Genomic DNA, 23,631 nt, shown 5'->3' on the forward strand with positions numbered 1-23,631 from the left:
CTCGTGCCCTGAAGGTACAAACCCGGAAAAGTAAATTCTTTTCTAAATGTTCTTGTTTTATCAAGTAGTTTGAGTTACATAAGCAACTTTGAGTGTGATTATTATTTTTCATTGTTTATTGAGTAATTGCAATGGCTCAAACAATACTTTTGCCTTCACAGGTTGTTATAACTGCACCATGTACTTGGCTCTGATCAATGACTCGGCACCACATCATTTTCTACATAGTTGTTATTGAGAGCAAATCAGTATATTTTCTCTGTAATTTTGATTGAGTTTCATAGTAGGCACTCAAGGGAAAAAAAAAACCCCAAAAACTATTGGCAATAAAGGTAGCAGGTACCATGTTGTGCATTTTAACCATCTACCACACTTCCTAGCAGGATGGAAAGTGAAATTGCTTGTAACAAAATGAAGTCGATAAAATGTTAAGAGAAGTTGGATTCAGAGCTGTAAGTTCCCTTATTTTCTATCCATTTTCTATGTTCAAGAATAACATTTCTAAAGTGAAAATATTGGAAAGCACCTTACTTACCAACATGAATGCTTATTAAATAAAGCATTGTGTAGGTAGTCATGAGGTGTGAGGCTGATCTGCTTCCACCGCCCTGGGTCGGTTGGAAACTCCCTGTCCAGCAGAGGTTTCAGGACCACGGTGGAGAAAAAAAATTATCCAGGATACTCTTTATTTTGTCTGGAGGGATGGGAGGCAGCATCTCTCTAAGGGAGAAGAGCACAAGATTCCCGTTCCCCATGCCTTTTATTGAGAAAGGTGTGCATGGGAGATCGTTGGCAGCCGTCCGTCTCGAGAGACGATGGTGTAGCTTCTTAAGAGTCTATCTGCACCGCCGAGAATGGCTGTGCAGTCCGACTCCGGAGTGACACGGTATCTGTCTCCTCCCGTGTTAAATCGACATCTTGCGATGACGCTGGAGTGTCCTCTCCAGTGAAGCTGAAGCTACAGAGCCTGGGCAGGGTGATATGGAGGGTCTGCTGTTGCCCATGCAGCAGACCCCCCCTCTCTTCGCAGCTGAAGGGTCCAAGGGAAAGACGGAGTCAATACAGCTTGGCTTCAGGTGCGCCGCAGGAGTTGCCGGTGTTGACTACAACGTCAAACCGCCTTAGGGACTCCGGCTCCGGATTTTCTGTCGGGGTTTACTCCCTTAGCCTTTCCCCTGAAGAGGTATGCCGCAAGGCAGCGGAGGTTTTTTGGAGTCAGAGTTTTCCTTCTCTGATGTGCCCTGACTGGAAGATCGAACCAGCGACACTTAGCTCGCAGGTCGACGCTCAATCCACTGAGCCAAACCAGCCAGGGTTGCATGGGAGATACAAGGTCAAAATTCATAAATCAATTAGCTTTTAGGCACCTAGATTACAGTTGACCGTTACTGATTACAGTTATCAGTATAGAGAACACAGTGACCAGTCTGCATCAGGGTCTATTAAACATCTTGACGCCATGTGGCATTAGGTGCAAGGTTTCATACATTCCTTGCTAGAGATTGTTTATAGTTAACTAAGAGATAAGAAAAGCAGAGCAAGCTCCAAAGCATAATATGCATTCTTTAAACCCAATTCCCATGGGAACCCTCTTGAGTGGCCTTTGGTCCTGTCTGCTGCTCAGCCTTTTCCACTGAGACTTAAAGGCCTCCCGGGGGTGTCTGGCTCACAGCTTGGGCTACAATTCTCAAAACCACAAGGAGAGATTCCCCACAGATGTGGACTATTATGAAGCATGAAAGGCATGTTTTCAAAAAGTGATTAATGATATGGGAAATATCTTACTTAGTCAAGTTAACTAAAACTATATAGGGTGGGGCAAAAGTAGGTTTATAGTTGTGAGAATGTAAAATAGTTTATTCTTGTATTATTATTTATTAATTATTATATTGTCTTCCATATGAACAATTGTAAACCTACTTTTACCCCACTCTGTATACTAAAAGATACCAACTTTAATGGGGAAAAAAAATGTGTTCATGCGCGTGTGCATAGAAGAAAAGACTAGAAATTCATCATATATAGACACTGGTTATTTATGAATGGTGTGCTTAAGAGCAATTTACGTTTTCTTACTTTCTAGATATTTTCATTGTATATATTATTTTTTTTAAATCAGAAAATAACCACACCAGATCTGTTTTCTCAAAGGGTGCATTTGGTACATAATAGATTCTTCCTGCAAAGTGAAGTCTTTGAGGGAAATCAGATGTGGCAAGTCAATGCTTTATTTGGAGGTTTGCAGAATTTCACACCACAGCAGTCAGGCCACAGCCTCCGTACATGGTCCTCCTTGAAATAATGGAATTTTTGATGCAAGAAACATTAATGCTCACTTCTCTAGCTATCCATGTAGGAATCCTAAAGACAACATCATTTGCACCCCCAAAATGTACTTGGAACCTGTGTTGCCCCAGGCCCAGTGAAGAGAGTCGTGGTGTTCCAGAGGTACCCTGGGCTCCACTTGGACAGAATGTGTTTCCTTATTGATACAGAATTTGTCTCCTGGTATTTCTGCTTAATGGTCCTAGTCCTACCATTCTGTGGCCACACAGAGCAACAGTAAGCCTTTGTAAATACAGATGCCTTCTAAATAGTAAATGCATTTTTGTGTACTTTAACAGTCACTGAGGGATAATTTAGGTATAATAGACAATTCCCATTTAAATTGGACTATTCAGGAATTTTTGATAGGTTATACACCCACAATATCATCACCACAATCAAGATGCAAAACATTTTTATTACCTCCCAAAGTTTCTTCATGGCCCTTTGAAGTCCACTCTTCCTTCCTCCCCTCTTCCAGGCAACCATTGATCTCCTTTCACCATACATTAGTTTGCATTTTCTAGAATTTCATGTAAATGGAATTATACAGTATGTACTTTCATTTTTAAACTGGCTTTTGACATACAAACCCTTAACTTTTTCTTTCATCTTGTGAAGCGGTTTTAACATCCATTCTTAACTTTTTGAAGCTCTCTTAAAAGGTGTTTCAGACTTCCTCTTCTGAGAATTAACTGTTCAGTGAAAATAGATTATAGATTTTATAAGTGAACTTGTTCTTGCCTCTCACTTAAAGAGTAAAATGGGACTATACCCCTTGAGGTACTTCCTTGCTTTAACACTGTGTAAATCTATATAATGTTTCCAGTTACCATTCAAAGATAATTTTGTACATTTGCTTGAAATTGGTCTAATGACTGTAAAAAAAATCAATAAGTATTTTTTAAAAAAAAATTTTAACACAGTTTTCTAGCTATAGGAATCTCAGTATGTATTTAATTGCTAAATGATTTTTCACATGGTGAAAACCGAATTGCTATTGCAGAATTAGAATGACAAAGGAATATTTATAAAAATATAAAAGTATTTATAGGGCCATCCCATTTCATAGGAAAAAGACCTGATTGAGTGGAATTTAAAAGATAATATGACTATCCAGATATATTTAAAGCACAGTCATAATCCAGCAGAAATGTAATGGCATCTACATTTTGCCTCTTGATTATTTTATAGTTTTAAGCCACACCCATGTTGCAAATTGGCCTTTCTACTTGTGACCAAGTTCTTTTAAGATTAAAATCTGTAGTTCTAGGCAGAACATTTCAGTGTGGAGTTGCTTGTGTTCTTTGGTCAAACACTGAATTTGTCAGAGGATTATTTGAGAATACACCATTTATAGAGACTGAATTTTAAGTCTTCTGGATTTGTTTTCTTGGACCTCCAAATCTTAGAAGCAGGTATGCAGAGTATTTCCTTATATTAATAGCAATGATCTAGCCTTGGACTTCAGAGCTGCCTTTTTGATTGTCAGATTGAGAGAAACACCTTCATGGTTTTTTTATTTACTTGTTTGTTTTCTAGGGCATTTCTTGCTTTCGGGATTGGACTTTGCCTAATCAATGCAAATAGTAACCATGGTGTAAGGATCACATAATTCTTAATTCTCTCTTACTTTTTCTGTTTTAAAAGCTACTTCCTTAAGCAGTATTTGTTATGTAAGAAAGAACTGTTTTGGTTTATTCAGGGTTGGATAAAAAAATTTAAATTTATGATTTTTGATTTGGTTTTAATTTTCCCTTTGGGAATATATAGAGAGACTTAGGAAAATGCTGAAGTGACTGAATACACTTTCTGTGCCATCTAGAATATATGTGTATTATTGCTTCAAAGACTGATTCTTTCAGTCCGATGACACTGCTCTTCCAGTCTATGGTTTAATCATGGGTAAGCAAAACTCCTCTTTTTTTCTCAATGGATTCCACCGATACATCAAACAAATGGTAATAGAATATTGCCAGTGCAAGGGATGTGGGAAGATTATATGCCAGCGTCTGAAGTCTGAAGAAAATATCTAAGTTGAAATACATTTTTTATCTTTATTTTTGCTCTTCTACATTTTTAAGTACCAAAATGTATTTGGAGATAATGCTCTTGCTTCAAAGCTTTTTTTCACTGTTTCATTGAAGACTTGCATAAACAGGTTCCTTATAAATAGTGTACAGATAAGCATGTTCTCTTTCACTTTGAGCACTTTTCATGGTTTCTGAAGTTGACTGAGAACCATATATCTTTACCCTGGAAGCTGTAGTAGTCTTACTTAAGCTCTTTTCTTCGTAAAGCAGAAAATGAGCAGTTCCCAACCCATGTAAACTGAGACAGTCTTAAATGATGCATGTCGAGGAAACCTGGTCACTGATACTGCTGGCAATTTGCATAGGTCTTAGTGCCAAAGAATTAAATACTCCTGAGTTTTCTTAAAAGAGGCCAGCTTTTTAAAAGTTAAGTATGTTCCCCTTTGCAGTGACCTGAGCTCTCAAACCTAAGTAGAAAGTTTAGACTTAACCTACTCAGTTATGTGAAGCAGTCAACCATTTAAGTTTATTTATATGCTTCAGAATACAGTTACACTGTGGCTCTTAAGGAAACAACACATCGTGACCAATTAACTCTGCAGGGTGGTGCTATGGACAAATTTCACATAGTTCTAAAAAAAAGAAAAACCTTTGTGACTTTCTTAGGAACCAGAATTCCCTTTCCTGTTATGTCCAGAACCCAACGAACGCTGTACACTGTGCCAGTCCTTTCATAATGATTCAGCCAAAATGCTAAATTGTGTTCTTGCAGAGGAGGGGCATAGCATTCTTTTATACTCCCAGTTTAGATCAGCTTACTAGCCAAAGCATGATATTTGATTACCCTTATTATGTTACTTTGCATAGCTACAAATGTTACTAATGGTGCGGCCTTTTCTAGCCATTCAAAAAGTCCATGTTCATGCAAACGGAGAGGCAGTTCTGTGAAAGACCCTGTTGCTGAGGACCCAGCACTAAGCCTGTGGAGGAGGGAGCGGCCCTGGGGGTTAGGTGTGCACTAGAAGCACGCACATCTTGAACTCCTTACTTTTTCTTCTAAGTGCTGACTTTAATCTCTAATGCTCAGTGTGTGTGGCTTCAATTGCTTTAAGAATTCTAAAGGTTTATCGACCTTTCTGACCACATCCTTCTATTAGAATTGAGGTTTTCAGGGTTTCTTCACTCTCTTTCCTTCCACATAGTTTTTAACTTTCTCAAATCTATTTAACCCAGTTGGGTTTCTAACTCAATTCTCAGTCTTGCAAAGTAGAAGAGATGCTTTTTTTTTTTTCACCAGCAAAAATGTGCTGTTAGTTAGATGGATTTTATAATATCCTTAACTCATGCCTCATGGGACAATGTATATGCAGGGCAATGTTCATTTTCAATGACTCTGTAAAGCTATAATTTGATAGTCTTGGTAATTTTGAATTGTATATCCAACTTGTGGTCATATTTACCCCTGATTTATTTTCTAACATAGCTGGTGGAGACTCATACTAAGCTCTGCCATTTTCTTATGCTTATAGCATATTTTCAGTACCCTGTTTTGTTGCAGGCGTCTTTTAAAGCTACTTGGCCATTTGGTGAAGATAGGTTTGATATAAGCTTGATTATATAACCCATTAATTTACTCCACCAGGTATGTATACATAAACTTCAGGATGTCAAATGCAGGAAGTGACCAAAGGGATGACAGCTCGCTATGCAGCCCCTGCTTTGTGGCCTCTCCTCTTCTGGAGTATCACTTGAACTGTTTGTGACATGGGATCATTTGTGAAAAGGACCAAATTAGGATGCTAGTGAAAATACATATGTTAGCTATTTATAAATCTATTTGTATTCCCTAGTATTTATTCCTAATATTTACATCTGCACTTGGGTGGAGACCATTGTTATTGGTGACTGTGTTGTCTTCTGAGTACATGAGATATGGCCTCACAAGGGTGTGGCCTCGGTTTCCTCATCTGTAAACAGAGGGGATTGGACTAGATAACGTTTAAGGTTTTTATCTGGATTTTTACCCCATTTAGTTTTTTGTTTTTGTTTTTATATCCTCACCTGAGGGCATATTTTCATGGCTTTTAGAGAAAAAGGAAGGGAGAGAGAAAAACATCGATGTGCGAGAGAAACATTGACCTGTTGCCTCCCCTATGCGCCTAGACCAAGGGTCCATCCCGTAACCTAGGAATGTGCCCTGACAGTGAATTGAACCAGCAACCTTTGGGTTATGGGAGAACGCACCAACCAACTGAGCCACCGCAACAGTGCCCATTTAGTTTTTTATCTATTTTTTGACTGCTGCATGCCTATTAACTCATAAGTAAGTAATTCTTAAAGCTTGGAAGTCTTTTCTAAGAGGGATAATTTTCAGAAATGTGAGTCAAGATTTTTTTTTTTTTTTTTTTTTTTAGAAACATCTGTTACACCCACACCACAACTTCAAGTCTCCTTACTCTTCAAGGGTCAGCCAGCTTAAAACACTACCCTCTTAGGGAAATCTTTGTCAGACCCATTTTGAAGTACAGTATTCCCTCACTTATTGTGGGTATTATGTTCTCGTTCCCCCCCCCCCCCCCATGAAGTAAGAACCTTAGATTTCTTCTACACTCTTAAACCTACGTAACTTTAACAACATATGTATACAGTACCGCAAAATCCCACGATATAGCGGAAAATCCGCGATAAATCATTAAATATAATATTTTAAAAAATCCCGCGATACAGTGAGGTTGCAATAAGTGAACCACGGTATAGAGAGGGACTACTGTATTTGCCTCTTCTTTTTTTCTTCCACACAATTCTGTTTGTACATTTATGAGACATGATTCATGTTTTTATGTGTACATGTTTGCCTTTTATAAGGCACAGTTTTTTATTACTCAGTTTTGTTTAATCCTCACCTGAGACTATGGTTTTTTATTGATCTTAGAGAGAGGGGAAGGGCAAGAGAGAGAGAGAAAGTGGGAAGGAGGGAAGGAGGAGAGAGGAAGAAGGAGGGAAAAAGTGAGAGAGAGAGAGAGAAATTTCGATGTAAGAGACATCAGTCGATTGCCTCCCGTATGCACCCCAACTGGGAAGATTGAATTGGCAACCTGGGTATGTGCCCTGACTGAGAACTGAACCCACGACCTTTTTGTGTACAAGGACAATGCTCCAACTAACCGAGCCACCTGGCCAGGGCTGTTGCTTAGTTTTACATCAGCAGTCCTTGATGGTTAACTGATTATTTTCCACCGAAAAAGTGGAAGACTGATGTTGAGAGCATGTTCTCCAAGAAAATTCTTTTTAAATGTTTTCTTCCCAAAGGAACTTTTGGAAAACCTGAGGCTGGAGTTCATAACCTGGAGCCTGTAGGCTTCTGAAAGGTCCATGTTGGTGGCTTGAGGGTGGGGTGTGCACCCACAAACTCCCTGAAATCATATGTAAAATTCAGATCTTGTGCATTTTTCTCTGTGTAGAGGGTTTGTAACTTTTTATCAAGAAGGCTAAAATCAAAAGACCTTTAGAATCAATGCCATATAGGAAGTACAGGCACTTCAAATATAACATATTTATCTAAATTTCTGTTTACTTTCTAACCTGATTTTCATCATATTTGTATGTTTTCATCTCTATAGTATTTATTTTGAAAATCAGTAGTAGTATTAGTAATACTTAATACTATACCCTTGAAAAACCCCTGCTTATTCCTGCTAGTTTACATGCTCATGACATTATCTTGCTTATGGATGATAATTCTTGTTGAATGTAGTAAGTAAATAAGTAAGATTTTAATTATTAAAAAAGGGAGAATATGACTTTAAATATAGATTTAGGAAAGTTAAAAACCATGTGGAAAATTGTTTTGTAAACCTCAAACCATCTAATTTCACCATCTACATAAAAGAGGCCCAGATCTCTTCCTTAAATATCGTGTGGAAAGATGATTCCTTGGTTGTCTTGTCAACCTATTTCATGTCTTCATTGCTCTTGAACATTTAAGAGTCAGTGTGGACTATGGAAAGGAATGGGGAACACTAGAACTCAGGCACATTGAAAATTGTAGCAGCTTTGGTATTTAGCAGTGGGTGCCGTAGGCTCTGTAGGCTGAGCTCTTGGAGTCTGTTTCTTCGTGTGTAGACTGGGAATGAAATAATATGAGGAAACATAATGCTATTATAATAGAAAATTTGTATTTTCAGTTCTTTTTTTTTTTTTTTATCCTCACCTGAGGATATGGTTTTTTATTGATTTTAGAGAAAGAGGAAGGGAGAAAGGGAGGGGGAGAGAGAGAGGAAGAGAGAAAGATCTATGTGAGAGAAACATTGATCAGTTGCCTCCCATTTGCACCCCGACTGGGGATGGAACCTGCAACCTAGGTATGCTCCCGACTGGGCATTGAACCTGCGGTCTTTTAATGTACACGGGAAGACACTCTAACCAACTGAGCCACCTGGACAGGGCTATATTTTTAGTTCTGCTTAATTCACTGAGTTGATGTAAGAGTCAAATGTGATAAAACAGGCAAAGTGCTTTATAAATTAGAAAGCACTTAAGAGTGGAACTTACTTCTCTGGATAATGGCATGTGTTCCTTGCAATATCATGGTGGTCTTCCTTAGTCTTTGGTTTTGGGCCACCATGAAGAATCAGTTTCAAAGTTATTTTTTATTTCCCAAACTTTAGGTCATGATTATTAACTAAGAATAAAACCCTAGTGAATTTGCCTTGAGACACTGATATCAACTGAATAAACAGACTTAAAGGAAAATAAACCCTATCACATTAAAATGTACAAAAACATTGTATCAGCCAGTTAATATTATTTTAAGATTCTGAAATTAACAAAAGCAAAATTTTCTAAGATTGTGAAAGTTGGGCAGGGTCAGACTAATTCTAAAGCAGAACAATTAAATACCATCGTGGCAAGTCCATAGTACCTTCGGGGCCTACCCTTACATGGAGCAGTGACAACATGGACCTTGACACCATTGTTTGAGTTATATGACTCTAGTACTTACTAGCAACTGGGTGGTATGGGGCACATTACCTAACCTTAATGAGCTTGAGTTTCTTTATCAGTGACAATAGATTTAACTACTACAATTAGGCTTTTTTTTTTTTTTTTTAAGGATTAAAAATAATTTATATGAAGTGCTCGGCACATAGAATCACATCAACTGTAAAAAAAAGTACTGTTTTGTATTTGTGCATTTCTGTGTCCAGGCTGGTTGGCTGTGTTAGCCCCTGTTAATTATTTAGGCTTTCATTCCAGGTGCTTTTTATTTAAGCCTAAACACAAATTTCAAAACACATAAGCCTTCCTTTGTATTTCCAGATTGAAATGCTAATTTAGGGGAGTTAGAGCAGAACCTCGGTTCTCCAATTTAGCTTGCTCCTGAAAACAGTTGAGAAGCGATTTGTTTGAAAACCGAATTTCCTTTGTTTGTTGCCTGAGAGACACGTGACTGATCATACAGGTGTCAGCATGAAAGGGTTGTGGGGTAGCGAATTGAGACCTGAAGTTTTGTTAGACAACAGACATTTTTTCCCCATGAACAACTTGGTCTAGAACTGAATTGTTCGAGAACCAAGTCACTCAAGAGCTGAGGTTGGACTGTACTACATAATTTACTTTAAAAATAGGCTTTCTGCTATATTTTCTTAAAGCCAAATGAAGAAGATAGTTAAGTAAAATGCATTATGGAAAGAAGGACCATTGTATGCTGTTGCAAGATGTGCCCTAATGTAATTTATTTGTTTAAGCTTTTTATCATAGTTTTAATTATAAAATAATGAAATATGAAAAAGCAGTGAGAATAATATAATGGATACTTATATTTTATCTCCTAGATTTAAAAAGTGTCAGCAATTTGCCATTTATTTTATATATCAACTCTTTATTTTCTGTAAGAAACAGAACACTAGAGATATGATTGAAAGCCTGTCCCTATTTTAATCCCTTCCCTTGCCGATAGCCCTGAAATTGGCACGTGTTAATTACTTTTCCCACCGATGTTTCTATATTTTCCATGAACAGTTCCATTAGTAACATAGAGAACTACTGTAATGCTTTAAAATTTTTACAGATGATATCTGCTGTACATTGTTCTCATTTAACATACATTTCCAAGATTTTCTCACATCAATACAGGTATCTACTTTATTTTAATGTTTGTGCAATAATTCATGAAATGAATATTATTATAATTATCTAATCTTCTGATAGTGGACATTCAGATTGTTTACAACTTTTTGATCCTGTAACAATACTGTGCTTTTTACCTATATTTCGGTATATAGGTGAGTACGTGAAACACAGAGTATATTCTGTTATTATTTATTTATTTATTTATTTATTATTGTATTTTCCATATGAGCAACTGTAAACCTACTTTTGCTTACCCCTGTATTTGTATAGGAGTTTCTCTGGGATAAATTCCCAGAAGTGTAATTGAGGGTCATAGAATATGCATGTCTTCACCTCTTACAGATATACCACTTGGGAGAACAATGTGGCAACAAGAGTTTCTGATTTCTTATATCCCCTCCAGCACTTTTCATCATTTTTGTATGTTTTCAGGTCTCAACAAAACTTATTACTATGCAATTCGGTAGTAGTATTAGTACTACTTAACTATGTATCATTTATTTCATTTATAGCAACCTGGTGAGTTTAAGATGTTAGGTCATTGTTTTCATTTGCCTTTTCCATTCTATGTAGTATTAAAATAATATTTAAAATCTATGGTACAACTCCATTTAAAAAATTACACATGCATCTAAGTATATGATATATGAATATCTGTAAATTGAAAAAGTCCAGAAGAGTACCTCTGAAGTATTGCAGTAGTTCCAGATTTTTATAGTGAGCATAAAGTACTTTCTAACTTATAAACATAAAAAAGTTTAAATGTAGTTTAAACTTTGGTTTCTGGCCAAAATGAATTTGCTCTCCTGCCTGAAATAACCCAAAACCAAAAGACAAAATTGGACATAATATATAAGATGGTTTTCAAATTTTAAAAAAACTGGAAGTCAGGCAACAAGGGGCAGTGAGCTTCGAGAGTCAGGAAGGAAACAAGATGAGCTCCCCAAGGGCCTCATCTGCAGTTTTGAGAAGGTTTTCTCACTGCAGCCTAGGAAGGTGCCTGTGGGTAGAAGGGCTTCCGACCTGAGAATGTGGGGAGACAAAGGCAGCTAGAGTTCACAGTATATACTCCTGGAGGAAAGAGAACTGCGCAGAGAAAATTCCACAGATCTGCAGAGGGTGCCCCTCAAGTATTCAGCAGAATTCTGATCAGCACATGTGTGTGAGGAAACTACCTTGAGACTGAGAAGAACCACCTGAGAAGATTAAAAAGAACAATGCTTGGCACTCAAACCATCAGCCAGGCTAAATAAAAGGTAATAATTTACAGTGTATTGGGTAGAATACTCAGAGCCATCCTGCATTAATAATGGGGAATAATTAGCCCCTAGAGCATGGTTTCTCAATCAGAACACTGTAGAAATTTGACTGCATAATTCTTTGTTGTAAGGAGATCTGTTGTGCATTGTAGGGTGTTCTGGCCTCAATACACTAGATGCCAGTATGTCTCCTCAGTCATTATAGTCAGAAATGTCTCCAGACATTGCCAGATGTCCTCTGGGGAGGATGTAATCATCTTGTGTTGAGAACCACAGCCCTAGTCTAAATTCTACTCTGGTTCTGCCTAACAAAACTTCAAAGCAAGACCTGCAAGATCAAACTCTTTCTAAGTAATTTAACTGCATCTAAGAACAAAGATTAAGAACAGTTATAGGGTATTTTTACAGAAACAGGAAAAAATTTCAAAAAATTCACATGGGATCTCAAGGGATATCAAGTAGCTAGAGCAATCTTGGAAAAAAGGACAAAGTTGGAGGTGTCACACTTCTTGATTTCAAAACATACTACAATGCAACAGTAATCAAGGTGGTGTGGTACTGATACATAGACCAGAGGAACAATGGGCAGTAGGCGGTGGCAGGCCTGGAAATGCCCTGTACCTTTTGCTGAGTTGTCCCAGGCCCAGTACTGGTAGCAGCTGGCTTTGGTTCACAGTGTGGCCTCTCCCACACATCTCCAGGCCCAGCACAGGCAGCTACCAACTGTGGATCACTTTGTAGCTCCTACCAGGTAGCCCCTGGCAAGTCATAGGGAGCGGCTACCCTTGGCCTGCCCAGGGGCCCTCCCCAAGAGGCCCAGAACAAACGCACCTGGTCACCAGCTTCAGACCACAACTGAACACTACCCAATTAGTTCCACAAGTGACACACCCAAATGGCTGTCTCTGCAGGCATCAGGCCCCACCGGGGGGAACCCTGCCCCATGGGGTCAGCCCCTACACTGCAGCTTATATGCTGTGGTCATGGGTAGTCCTCACAGCCAGTCAGCCTGAGGGTCAGTTCCACCTGCTGATGTGCCAACAGCAGTCAAGGCTCACAGTGAAAGTAGTCCTAAGAGGACACTCATAGCAATCGAGGCCTACCTCAAGAAGCAAGCAAAATCTCAAACAACCTAACCTTATACCCAAAGGAACTAGAAAAAGAATAATAACCAAAGCTGTAAGTTAGCAGAAGGAAAGAAGTAGTAAAGATCAAACCGGAAATAAATGAACTTGAATCTAAAATAAAATACAGAAGATCAATGAAAACTACAGCTGATTCTTTGGATAAACAAGATTGATAAATATTTAACCAGAAAAAACAGAAAAGAGAGGACTTGCATAAATGAAATCATATAGTATCAAAGAGGAGAGTGACAAGTGACACCACAGAAATACCAAAGATTATAAGAAAATACTACGAACTATGCCAAAAATTGGACAATCTGGAAGAAATTGAGATACTCCTAAAAACAGGCTGTCTTCCAATGTAGAATCAAGCAGAAGCAGAACGTATAAACAGACCTGTTACTACTAGTGAAATTCAAAATTGAATTAGTAATCAAACAGCCCCCCCCACACACACAAAAAAGTCCTGGACCAGAGGGCTTCACAGGTGAATTTTATGAAGCATTCAAAGAAGAATTAATGCCTTTCCTTCTGAAACTATTAACAAAGAATGAAGAGGAGGGAAGACTCCCAAGCTTACTTTATAAGGCCAGCATTACCTGATTGCCTAATTTGAAAAAGAAGACTATAGGCCAATATCCCTAATGAACATAGATACAAAAACCCTCAGCAAAATACTGGCAAATTGAATTCAGTAGTACATTAAAAAGACCATACACCATGATCAAGTGGGATTTATTCCTAGGATTGGAGGTTGGTTCAATATAATTAAATCAATTAAAATGATACAGCACAGAAACAAAATGGCAGGTAAAAATTATATGATCATATCAATAGGTGCAGAAAAAGCATTTGACAAAATCCAGCATTCATTTATGATAAAAACTGTCAACAAAGTGAGGATGAAGGGAGCATACTTCAACATAATAAAGGCCATTTATGACAGACCCCCAGTTACTATCATATCAATGGGGAAAAGCTAAAAGCATGTTTCTTATGATCAGAAACAAGGCAGAGATGCCACTTTCACCACTGTTAACCAATATAGTACTTGAAGGCCTAGCCATAGCAAGAGGACAACAAGAAAAAAGGAAAGAGAAGGCATGCAAATTAGAAAGGAAGAAATAAAACTGTCATTATTTACAGATGACATGATACTATAGAGAACCCTAAAGAGTCCACCAAAAACCTAGTAGACTGATAAGTGAATTCAGTAAAATAGTAGAATACAAAACTTTTAATTCAGGAATCAGTTACATTTTACACACCAATGACAATATCAGAGAAATTAAGAAAACAATTTCATTTACAATTGTATCAAAAAGTACCTAGGAATAAACTTAATCAAGGAGGTAAAAGACTTGTACTTGGAAAGTTATAAGGCTTTGTGGGAAGAAATTGAAGAAGATACAAATAAATGAAAGCATATACCATGCTCATGGATAGAAAAAATTAAAATCATTAAAATGTCTATATTACCCAAAGCAATCTATGGTTTCAATGCAATTCCTATCAATATATGAATGGCACCCTGACCAGTGTGGCTTAATTGGTTGGGCATCATCCTGCAAAGCGAATGGTTGCCAGTTCCATACTCGGTCAGGGCACATGCTTGGGTTGCAGTGTCAGTCCCCGGTTGGGGCATTACCAAGAAGTAATGATCAATCTTTCTCTCTTGCATAGATGTTTCTCTCCCTCTTTTTTCTCCCTCCCTCTCTTCTCTCTCTATAAATAAATAAATAAATAAATAAATAAATAAATAAATAAAAATTAAAAAAAATATATATGTACCAATGGCATTTTTCACAGAAGTAGAACAAATAATTCTAAAATTTATATGGAACCACAAAAGACCTTGAATAATCACACCAATCTTGAGAAGAAAGAACAAAGTTGGAGATATCATGCTACCTGATATCAAACTATGCTGCAAAGCTATAGTAATCAAAACAGCATAGTACTGGCATAATAACAGACACATAGATCAGTGGAACAAAATGGAGAGCCCAGAGATGAACCCTTGCCTATATAGTCAATTATTCTATTATAAAAGAGGCAAGAATATATGACACGGTAAAGACAGCCTATTCAATTATTGGTGTTGGGATACTTTAAAAAAAATGAAACTAGACCACCTTCTTACACCATATACAAGAATAAACTTAAAATAGATTAAAGACTTAAATGTAAAACCTGAAACCATAAAACTAGAAGAAAAAAATAGTAAACTGTTTGACTTTGATCTTAGTAATATATTTTTATGATATGTATCTTTGGGGAAACAGGAGAAAAACAAATGGGGTTACATCAAACTAAAAAGTTTTTGGACAGCAAAGAAAATCATCAACAAAACATAAAATCTACTATAGAATTAAAGAATATATTTCCCAAATATAGATCTGATAAGGGGTGAATATCTAAAATTTACAAAGAAATGCAAATTAACACCAGCCCTCCCACAAACCAAACAGTCCAATTAAAAAATGGCCAGAGGACCTGAATAGACATTTCCCCAAGGAGGACATACAGAGGGCCAGTAGATATACGAACAGATGCTCAATGTCACTAATCATCAGAGAAATGCAAATCAAAACCTCATTGAGATATTGCCGCACACCTGTCAGAATGGCTACAAACAAGTATTACTGATGATGTAGAGAAGAGGGAACCCTCATACACTGTGGGTAGGATTGTAAATTGGTGCTGCCATTATGGAAAACAGTGTGTGTGGGGGGGGGGGTCCTCAAAAAATTAAAAAAGAACTACATTATGACCTAGCAATACCTCTCTTGGGTATTTATCCAAAGAACACCAAAGTATTAATTCAAAAAGATATATGTGCCCATGTGTTCATTGCAGCATTATTTACAATAGCCAAGATACTGAAAGCGTCTTAAGTGCCCATCAATAGATGATTGGATAAAGAAGATGTGGTACACATTTACAGTGAGATATTATTCGACCATAAAAAAAAAAATGAAATTTTATCATTTGAAACAACATGATGGACCTAGATGGTATTATGATAAGTGAAATAAGTCAGACAGAGAAAGACATATACCATATGATTTCACTCATATGTGGAATCTAAAGAACAAAATAAACCAGAAACAGACTCTGATACAGAGAACAGACTGATGCTTGTCAGGGGGAAGGGGGATTAGGGAGCTGGGTGTAAAAGGTGAAAGGGATTAGAAGTACAAATTGGCAGTTACAAAATCATCATGGGGATGTAAAGTGCGGCACAGGAAATATAGTCGATAATATTGTAATAACTATGTATGGTACCAGATGGGTACTGGAAATATCAGGGGAACACTTTTTAAAGGATATGATTGTCTAACCCCTGTGCTGTACACCTGAAACTAATACAAAATATTACTGAATGTCAACTATAATTGACAAAAAAAATTCCTTTAAAATACAGCCAGAAAACAAACAAACAAACAATAAAACAACCCCCCCCCCCCCACCAAACTGTGATGCTTGCACTGAGAGAATAGCAATGTTAATTTAGCCATATGTAGAATTTAAGAGCCTGGGCACTAGAAACATTTGATTTTCTTTTTTTTTTTTTTTTTTTTTTTTTCAGATTTAATGTGTTTTATTGATTAAAATATTACATTTGTGCCAATTTCCCTTCCCTCTGCTCCCCTCCACCCGGTGGCCCCCCTCCCTCCAGTTGTCCCCCCCTTTTAGATTATGTCCATTAGTTGTGCATACAGTTTCTCCCAACCTCTCTCCGTCTATTCCATTCCCTCCTACCCTGATCCCCAATTCCTATATCATCTCCCTCCCTCTCCCCACTCCCCCTCCCTGTTGACCTCCCCCCAATATGCTTCCCGTACCCACAGTTCCTTTTCCACTCTCGTTGCCTATTTAGTTTGCCTTTGTTTCATCTCCCTAGCTTCTGTTTTTTAAACCAGTCCCTTTAACATCTCATATAACAGTGGTTTGGATCTAATGAACTCTTTCAGTTTTATTTTGTCCTGGAAACACTTTCTCTGTCCTTCTATTCTGAATGACAATTTCGCTGGATAGAGTATTCGTGGTTGTAGGTTTTGGATTTTCATTACTTTGAATATTTCTTGCCAGTCTCTTCTTGCCTGTAGGGTTTCCCTTGAGAAGTCAGCTGATAGTCTAATTGGGACCCCTTTGTACATAATTCTTTTCTTCTCTCTTGCTGCTTTTAAGATTCTCTCTTTATCTTTAATTTTTGACATTTTGATTATAATGTGTCTTGGAGTGGTTCTCCTTGGGTCCAGTCTCTTGGGAACTCTCCTTGCTTCCTGGACCTGCAAGTCTATTCCCTTCCCCAAGTCTGGGAAGTTCTCCTTTATTATATTTTCACTCAATTTTTCAAGTTCTAGTTCATCTTCCTCACTCTCTGGCAAACCAATGATTCTTATGTTGGGCCTTTTATAGCTGTCCCAGAGGTTTCTGATCCTCTCATTGTTGCTTCCCATTTCCTCTCGCTGCATTGGTTGACTGCTTGTTCCTTCTCCATATTCCAGTTTGTTGAAATGAACTCTGGATTTGTTTTCCTCACCTTCTGTCTCGTATGCGGTTTTGTTCCTTTCGTTATGAAAGTTTTTCACTTCTTTCTTATCTTTTTCCTGCTCTTTTGTGAATTCTGTAAGCCACCTGATAACAATGGCCCAGAACTGAGCCTCTGACAGGTTTCTTATCTGTTCATCTGTCAGGTTCTCTATCTGTTGTCTGGTGAGCTGTGCCACCGGGATTTCTATAGTTGTCTGCCTCATTTTGACAGATACATTTTGTTTTCTTGGGCCGGCTGTCGGGGGCAGTGCCTGTGTACGCGTCACAAATCAGCGACCCGGCGCCTGCCTGCGACCTATTTCGCAGCCCTGTGGTGCTTTCTTTCTTTGGGGGCGGGGGTCCAAGATGGATTCACACAGTTATTCAGCTAGGAGACCGGGATCCGTCCTCCCGCCCCCCTGGGCCTCACTGTTCAAGGCGATGCGGTGGCTGCTCTCCCCAGCGCTGGAGTCGCGCACTGCCAGGGGCCCACCCGCAGCCGGGATTTCTTGTCGCCCCGCCTGGGTCTCAGGTGCGATCGCAAACAGCTCTGTCCTCTTTAACTCTTACCTGCCCAAATGGCACCGCTGGTTTATAACTTCAAATGTTGGGCTTCCGTGTAGTTTTATTTTCTGGAATTTCTAGTTATCCTTTGTTTTGACGTGGTTGTATTCCTCTCTAGTTGTAGAGGGAGACCTAGCGTGTCCGTCTAAGCCTCCATCTTGGCCGGAAGTCTAGAAACATTTGATTTTCAATCTCTTCTTTTGTCTATCTTCCTTGGACAGGTTACCTGGTCTCTGTAGGCCTAATTTACATTTTTCAGGGAGGATGCTTATTTAATCAGTAGAAGAACAGATAATTACATAGTGAGCTCCCGTGGGTGAGATTAGCATACTTCCAGGCCCATTGAAAGCCATCAGTAATATTTGCCATTTTTTTTATATTACTAGAGAGAGGAAGGAGTAAGGGAAGAACATAATTTTTGGAGGATGCCTGACCTGAGTCAGTGGCTGCCTCGAAAACTGAGAATCTCAGGTGACCCTGTCTAAGGCCACAGTGGTAGGAGGCAAAACGGAACAGCCAGGAAGTCAAAAGGTACCAAATGAAAACAGCTGGGGGGGGGGCAGTATAAGGGGGTTAAATGATAATGGAAAAAATACAATAAAAACGCTATTAAATAATGTAAAAAAAAATAAAACCTAAACTAAAAAAACCAAAAAAACCAAGAACACCCAAGAAACAAAGAACAGCTTTGGTCCCTCATAGTTGGGAGCTTTAGAAAGACATCAAAATCTTGGTGCCAGGGCAGTTCCTAATGCCTTTTCTCTGAAACTGTTCCAAAGACTTCAGATCCTGCCAACAGTAAAGGACTGCTTGTGCTAATTTTGGTAAGGCTTTTAAAGTCTCAAGGAAGTTAGAAATTGGAGGGAAGATAAAAGACCAGATCAATTTCATCTAAATTGAAAAGTTCATTTTTTTTTAATATACTTCCTTTACTTTCCAAATATACATTTAATTTTGTCAAGGTACACTTGAGGATTAGGAGACGGGGAGAAAAGCTTTCATTGGTGAAAAAAGGCTTCAGTTAAAATGATATGGGCTAAAAAAAAAAAAAAGCAGCGGAGGAAAGCAGTGTTGGAGTTATTGAAGAAACATATGGCTCTGGCAGGTGTGGCTCAGTGGATTGAGTGCCAGCTTGCAAACCAAAAGGTTGCTGGTTCAATTCCCAGAGGGCACACGCCTGGGTTGTGGGCCAGGTCCCCAGTTGGGGGTGTGCGAGAGGCAATCTATCGATGTGTCTATCACACATTGGTGTTTCTCTCCCTCTCCTTCTCCCTCCCTGTCTCTCTCCAAAAATAAATAAATAAAATCTTTAAAAAAAAGAAAAAGAAAATCCATGGGAAGATATATCTGTCTACAGAATTCAGCATAGCCTGCCCTGTTGGTGGGTCTGGTCAGTGATACTGGCTGTCTCTGGGCGGCATCTTTTGGGTCTGATTTTTGAAAACTGTGCCCTTCTGAGTTGTCTTAAGAAGGTGTATGTCTCAGACATCCAAGTGTGTATTCTTCAACGCCCAGTGTTTGGGTACTGATTAGGTGATGGGTTCTTCATTTCTAAAATTGCCAAGTAAATTCTAGTGTTTTCTAAAGTGTTTCAGGAATTTCAAGTAAGGTGCTTGAGAAAAATGAGTTGATCTAGCTAGAGTTTTTACTCAAAACTTTACAAAGAATTTTACAGAGACAAATTGCTTTTAAAATGCAAATTCTTATTTCACAAGTATATAATAATCTGTGCTTCATATATTTTGCGACTTGTATGATTATTATACAAATACATATTTATGTGTTTATATGGCTTGGTGCCAGATTATATTTGGGGTACTGCAGAGCATTTGGGATACCTAGCTAGAGGCAGGAATGAGACAGAGTTGGATTTCTGACACAGCTTAGCTATTAGACTTATTATGTGAGAGAGTTATTCACTTTGAGACCTTGAGAAAGCCACTTCATCCCATGAAGCATCCCTTTCTCAATTACCCAAAATGAGGACAGCACCTATATGTGAGTGATGAGGATTAAATGAGAATGGACACAAAGTACTTAGGACAGTGCAAGAGCACACTAAACATCTAAGTGTGGGTCTAGTAAGAAAAAAAATACTCTGTTACTAGTTATAGTAGGGTCATTGAGCTTTTCTTGTAAGATGTTACATACTATTTTGAAAATTGTTGATGAAATACATTCTCTTCCATAAAGTTTTAAAAAGTCAGTGCTATTTTATTATAACAAACATTTTTTTAAATTGAAAGATATCATATGAAGCAATGCATTTGGGGATCATGTAACTATAACTCTCTTTTATACACTAAAGCAAACTACTGTATTTTCTTAGCCAACAGAATATGTTGCAATAAGTTCATTGTGCTATGTAAAAATGCCTATACTGTACTTAGTTTCTGAGGAATTATAACATTATCACAACTTTGCAACAACTCAGACAACTATTGATATTATATATTTATGCATGAGTCTATACTTGTAAAAGAGGCAACATATTTTCCATGAATGACTTTAATGCTAACTCTTTATGCCTTTGTGGAAAGCTGTAAATGATTTCACTATTTTAACCACAGTATTTTGCTTTGTAATGAATATGTTCCTATTTAAAATTGTAACATATATGTAATAGGAAAAAGAGACATTTATTGAAGAAGATACAAGATACAAGAAACACTGTACATAGGACAAGGATGCCTCAGTCCCCTTCAAAGTAGGCACCTTGGGACCTCACACAGTTCTCCCAGTGTCTCTGCCACTGTTCAAAACAATGCAAAATCCGTTGTTGGAATCACCATTAGTTGCTCCCTCATATTTTCTTGAATTTAATTGATGGTCTGAAATCTCTTCCCTTTCAAAGGTGATTTTAGTTTTGTGAAAAGCCAGAATTGTAGGGTGCCAAATGTGGGCTGTAGTGGGACTGAGTCACCTGGGTGATTTGATGTTTCGCCAAAAAGCTCTGCATGAGATGTGATGCATGAGTGGGAGTGTTGTTGTCATGAAGCTGCCAATCACTGGTTTCCCATAGCTGTGACCTTCTGAATCATCCAAATAGTTTCTGCAGAGGAATATTCAAGCTTAATCCAAAATTTGATGCAGACTTGTTGCTCTACTCACTCCGTCAATTTGAATACGACAGTCACACAGTACACATGCTCACTCAACAGCATCCACTGCCCCCACTAACTAGTACAGTGAAGTCATTGTTCATGCATGTGCATTCCAGCCCACTCTCCTTGGCTGCCAGGTTATACTGATGTCATGCAAACCATTCTTTTTATATTAACAATGGTTGAACTTTTTCTGGACAGACCTCATATATTAAGCTTATCATTATCAGCATTCAATAACATGTACCTTCAGACCACTAGTATTTATTTTAATTTTTTCAGTGTTTTACTACAATTCAGTGTATTGTTTTCAGTTAATTTTAGTAGTCTTGTATTTTTTAAATGAAGAAAAAAGTATATACTGAAAACTAAGTCGCTACCCACTCTGCCTCCAATCCCTCATTTCTCCTGGAGAGGCAATCAGCATTAACCTTTTTCTCGTATCCTTCCAAAAATGTTTTATAAACATACACCTGATATAGCTTCCTTATGCCCAATCATACATACACTTCTGCACCTTGCTTTGTTTTTTTAAGAGTATACCTTGAAGATTATTCTTTTATTTTTGTATTTTTTTCACTTAAATACCAAAGGACTCAAAGCAACTTCTTTATACTTATAAAAACAAAGTTAAATTAATGAGAAACATAATATTGCATGGGTAAATTGATTTGTCAATAAATTTATGTGCCGGCTTTGCCTGATTATGGGAGAATAAAAAAGTTTAATGTAATTAACAAATGATGTAAATTTGAATAGGCTTGAATGAACAAAGAATGGAACCCCAGGTATGTTTATCATTTCAAATATAAGGTCTATCAAGGGCCCTTAATTTGCAAACTTTCTATGGACTGCAAATGCTAAAATTGGACTATTTTAAAAGCTTGAGGCAAGGGATAGAAACTATTTTGAGTATGGGAAAGGTACGCAGGAGAACCAAAACCACAGAGTTCAAAGTCACCATCAACAGAATTAGCATTTTGCAGACCTGGGGGACTGTTTGAAAATCCTAAAAGGACCTTAACCTCTTTCAATAGAAAATAACTTTGCCTGTTAGTGGATTTAAATATAGTAAAATATTTTAAAAGTGAGAATTCCATAAATTGTGGTTGTTTAGTGCTAAGATGTGAGAAACTGCATCTAGGGAGTAAGATGAATTCTGTTTACCTTTTTTCCCTACTCCAGTGATGTGAGTTTTTCAGATTAAAAAAGAAAGTTTAGAATCAAATAGTGGGCAATGGTATATATATTTCAACACAAAAATATTTAATTACACATTTAATTAGAACTAGGCCCAGAATAATTGTAAGAGATTGAAATCTGTCATTTTGAAAGAACACCGAAAACACTAAACAAGTTGGCATCCAGATTACAAATGACAAATGAGCCATACCCTTAGAGGGCTTCAAACAATTTAATGATTTTAAATGAGTGAAATTTTTAAATACATCAATTTTCTTAAAATGATGTTATTTCCATGAAAAGTTACAAATGTTCAGAGATGATGTTGAGCCTACTATCCAGATATAAGTGTATAAAAAAGAGAATTTTCCACCTGGCTGCTGTGGCTCAGTGGATTGAGCGTCGGCCGGAGAACCAAGTGTCGCTGGTTCGATTCCCAGTCAGGGCACATGACTAGGTTGTATGCCAGATCCCCAGTTGAGGGCACGTGAGAGGTAACCGCACAGTGATGTTTCTCTCCCTCTCTTTCTCCTTTTCCCTCTCTCTAAAACAGATAAATAAAAGAAAAATAAAGTAAAGTAACCTTCTTTAAAAAAAGATAATTTCCCACTTAGCTTTACTTCTTGTCCCTTTATACACATTCATTTTTTTACTTATTTTCTGAAATATGTATTTATAATGTAATTAGGTGTATGTAAGTGGAACACAATATGTTTTCATCTTTAACTTTACATTAAATAGGCCGACCTAGTCATTTAAAAAATGAGTTGCCCTGATACATATCAGAAGCCTTAAAAATGTGATTCCACATTGAAATATTTACTTTACAGAATAAACATGGTTATGTACAAATATTTATAAGCATCATAGTTCAGCATTGTTTATAATGAAATATTGAAAGCACTAGAAATACTATGAAACTAAAGATTTACCAAATAACTTATGATATAGTAATATGTGACCATTAAACATTGTTCTCATAAAGAACATGGAAACATACAGTGCATTAGTATAAAAAATTATAATGTATACTCATAATTTTCACTCCTTAAAAAGGTACATGTGTACTTGAAAAGTAAAACAGATAGATATGAATAATAAAGTGATATGAGTTTCTGGATAGTGGAATTATGAATAATTTTAATTTTCTGTTTTGGAAGGCAGCTATGCTCACTGCTATACCACCAGCACTAATTTTCTCTTTGGGGCATGTGTTACCAATTACTTTCTACTGTTTGCTTTTCTTACAACCCAGTTTTACATGATTTTTTTCTTTTAGTTTGTATCACTTGCTCAGAGTGAGGGACCCACACAAGGAAAGGGAGAGTTGGTGGCAATGGCTGAACATTAAAGCCACAAGCTCCAT

At 37.6% G+C, this 23,631-nt stretch overlaps 1 protein-coding gene across 2 annotated transcripts in view; it reads left to right on the plus strand.

Annotated features, from left to right (window-relative positions):
- The window catches only part of PLS1 (plastin 1), a 103,032-nt gene that overhangs the window by 23,652 nt on the left and 55,749 nt on the right, over nt 1-23,631 (plus strand). The window contains exon 1 of one of the 2 annotated variants that reach the window (XM_090275574.1): nt 3,625-3,743. The exons of the other annotated variant lie outside the window; for it this stretch is intronic. The gene's annotated coding sequence lies outside the window, so the exon portion shown is untranslated. Of the gene's footprint in view, nt 1-3,624; nt 3,744-23,631 lie in introns of those variants that run through there. 2 annotated transcript variants of the gene reach the window in all.

This window comes from Furipterus horrens, unplaced genomic scaffold (assembly GCF_987537825.1).
Source record: "Furipterus horrens unplaced genomic scaffold, mFurHor1.1.pri manual_scaffold_1, whole genome shotgun sequence".
NCBI lineage: Eukaryota > Metazoa > Chordata > Mammalia > Chiroptera > Furipteridae > Furipterus > Furipterus horrens.